Source organism: Charadrius vociferus, unplaced genomic scaffold (genome assembly GCF_000708025.1).
Source record: "Charadrius vociferus isolate BGI_N301 unplaced genomic scaffold, ASM70802v2 scaffold549, whole genome shotgun sequence".
NCBI classification, from domain to species: Eukaryota; Metazoa; Chordata; class Aves; order Charadriiformes; family Charadriidae; genus Charadrius; species Charadrius vociferus.
This window is the reverse complement of record NW_009650103.1, coordinates 4271898-4275441: the sequence shown is the minus strand read 5'-3', so window position 1 is coordinate 4275441 and position 3544 is coordinate 4271898. Positions and strand designations below refer to the sequence as shown.

At 38.8% G+C, this 3544-nt stretch overlaps 1 protein-coding gene across 1 annotated transcript in view; it reads right to left on the bottom strand.

The window, feature by feature from the left end:
- The window catches only part of LHX2 (LIM homeobox 2), a 24089-nt gene extending 22089 nt beyond the window's left edge, over positions 1–2000 (bottom strand). The window contains exon 1 of the mRNA XM_009892282.1: positions 1985–2000. The gene's annotated coding sequence lies outside the window, so the exon portion shown is untranslated. The remainder of the gene's footprint in view (positions 1–1984) is intronic.
- Between the last annotated feature and the right edge of the window lie 1544 nt (positions 2001–3544).

Below are 3544 nucleotides of genomic sequence, written 5' to 3'. Positions count from 1 at the left end.
CGACGTGCCTGGCCCCGGGGCGGCAGGGGGGCTGTCGGGGAAAATGCCTCCAGCGCGGGAGAAGTAGGGGCTCAAAAGTTTGTTTACGCGCCCAGATCGCGATACCCCGAACATTTATCACTAACTGAATGCGCCCAACACCACTCGTCACGGAAAATAGTCACCATTAGAATATAATCATCGGCGTCATTCAAGTTGGCGAAGCCTTCGGCTGACCGACGCCTCTCACGGCTGTCGGGGAAAATGCCTCCAGCGCGGGAGAAGTAGGGGCTCAAAAGTTTGTTTACGCGCCCAGATCGCGATACCCCGAACATTTATCACTAACTGAATGCGCCCAACACCACTCGTCACGGAAAATAGTCACCATTAGAATATAATCATCGGCGTCATTCAAGTTGGCGAAGCCTTCGGCTGACCGACGCCTCTCACTCCTCTCATTTCCAAGTAGACACTAAGAAAACCAGGCTGGGAAGGTCTCTGAACTTGAGGAGAAGCTTCAGGAAGCCTCCAGAAAAGACAAAGAGTACGTAGGAAACTGCACGTGATGTCTAAATATTTACCCAGAAGGTGGGTAGTAAGGAAGGACTAATTAGTATTAAAGATGTCAAATATCACACTTCTAATTATACTAGAAAAGGTAGCACAACGGAAAGTAAATCTGAATGCACATCTGAGATCATGAGAGTTGCTGCTTAATCCCTGGCTGCGGGTTGTTACATCACTTTGCATATTACTATTAGGTGTTGCTTTCTGACATTGTGAGGTGTAGTGCAGTTAAGGCTATCTTTGCTAAAATTGGAATTACTCTCTTTATAGTCAAACTCTGCTGTTTTTATGGTTTCCATTCTTACAATAATTTAGGCTTCTTATCACCTTTCTGTTGGGATTGCTCTGAATAGTTAAATACATTTGCATGTTACACAGGAGAACAAAGTGTCTCTTGTAGAAATGCATATGAAATAGCCACAAGACCCCTCAAGAAACCATACAGAATGCAAGCTAATTTGGCATCTGTGGGAACTATCCAAAGACTGTCCTAAAATCAGACCTTGGAAACAATGGAAGTTCGTGTTTTAATGCAGATTAGAATTCTCCAATAGAATTAGTAGAACTGCATAGTGGAGCTTGATAAAATAATCTTTCCCTTCCTCCGTTAAATTGCGAGAGATTTCAAATACTGTCTGTGGTGGGAGATTTGCCTCCAGTACCAGCGATGTGGAATACTGCTTACTGGACACTGCATATGCCATTGTGGAACACTGTTATGTTGTGTTGTACTTAAGCAATTTGCTGTATATATCCTTGTCTACAGCTGCATACTGTACTATCCTTAGATGTTTTAATACCCATTTAATTCCCTATCACATAATTGATTACATACGTTTTGCAGTTAAGAAAGGTCACGGATTCATACACTCTGTCTGACATTGCTAATTATCCAAAAGATTTTATATATTTAATGGAATTAAAATACAATATTTTATGTAACAGTATTGCCTAAGTGGTTGGAACCAATAATACCAATAGCACGTTAAAAAGGTATGGCATGACCTCCAGTTCACAGGCTATCTCTGATTGTCTTCTTAATGGATATACAAACACAAGGAGACATCCAACCCTTGCAACCAAAACACAAGGAGAGTAACAGAATGTAAACACAAAGCTGCTAATGTACACACTGACACATGAATGACATTTACATTGTTCAGAATAAAATCCGGGATATTCTTGAATAATGAGCAGCAGAAAAATTGCTATAGCAAAATAATCTTTAGAATCAAACACGGACTCATTTGAAATGAGAGGCTTTTTCATTAAAAAATGGTGCAGCTAATAATAAAGTCTTTTAACCTGTATTTTGTTATAGGTGACAGGTGAACAAATCACAGGTCTTGAGTTTCTCTACCCTGCCTCTCTTGGTAACGTCATCTCCAGTACCATCTGCTACCTACCAGACAAACAGACCAACCACATAATGAGGTACCAGCTTCCACCCAGCTACCGTGACTAAATCAGAACAAAAGATTCAACGCCTCCTTCAACAAAGGAACACAAGTCTAAGCTGTCTTTGCTAATTGCTGGGTTTCAGGTTGTCTGTTACAGATTTTAAGTGAGCTACAAACTTCCATCAAATACTTATAGCTGTTGGATAAAGGTACTAAGAATAAAAGATAAATGGAAGCAAAAGGTAAGAAAGAAGAGAAGAAAGCTTAGAAAATAAGTAACTACTTATGGTAATTTAAAGGCTGTGGAATAATATAAACATGAAAGACCAGGGGGCAGAGTGATTGATATCTCATATGTTTTCGATGCCCCTACGGTTATTAGACTGCAATATATGGGAACATACAATAAACTATGAATTAAAATGTAATTGTAGCTTCAGGCATCTTCTTCATTGTCTGCTGTGGTGTTATGTCTTCATGCACCGTGATTGACAAGGTGTAATTAATCATCTTACTCAGTTGTAAATATGGGCACCCTTCACAGTAGGCATCAGGAAGTGTGTACCAGCAAAGGAAGCAATAGTTGACGCTGATATACCATTAAATCAAAATCAGAACGCTTATATGTTCAGAAATGTGTGTTTGGTGTGATGCTGTTATCGTTTATTTCTAAAATACTGTACCAACAGATTTACTTGATTTGCAAGTTAACTACAACATTAACTGGTTTTATTTATTTTGTCTCTTCTTCATTTTTATAGGCAATGATGTTGTTCTCCTAAAATGTGAGACAGTTTGCTTCTTGTCAGCAAGTGGAGCTCAGCTCAGCTCTTCATCTCCCTGAGCTGCCGGAGACAGACTAGCATGCCTCACATTCAGTTGCTCTATAGACTGACTAGAGACGATCCAGGGAAATTATTACTCCATTCATATACCACTTTTTGCACTTCTTATATACTGTTGGAAAGAGAATAATGAAATAACCTATTAAGAACCACTATTCAGTTTAAAAATAGGACATTTCTTGTTACAAATGCTGTCCCCTAACTGTAAAGGAACATGTTTTTAAAGATTTTTTTTTCAGTATTCCAGGGCAAGAAGCATTTTATATCTGTTTCTTTTTCTAAATGATTGCTATCCTTATCCAGTTAATGCAAAAATGGTGTGTGAGTCACAGGAAATTTAAGTGGTTTGTCTCAGGAAAATTTGGTGGTATGCATTTTTTTGATGCTCGTAGAGCTGTTGGATGAATAATTGGCAACCTATTTACTGTCCTCTGCTTTAAAGCTGTCTAGTACATTTGCTGTTTAAAAAAATGTCTTTCAGAGCTGTTAAATATGTAACAAAAAGAGGTTGCTATCCCCACTCTGACATGAACAAAGCCATACAGTGAGCTGCCTGAGGTACTTCCAGCATGGTATTAATTACAATAATAAATGAAAATTTGCAAAGTTCTCAAATTCCATTTCTTTGCAATACCAGCTGATGAATGGTTTATAAAAGCATGCCGTAAAAATATCAGTCCAGGAATCAGCTAATAAATATTACCGAAGCCAAGCATTTTGGGGAGAGCACGGAATCTGTTGGATCTATAATTT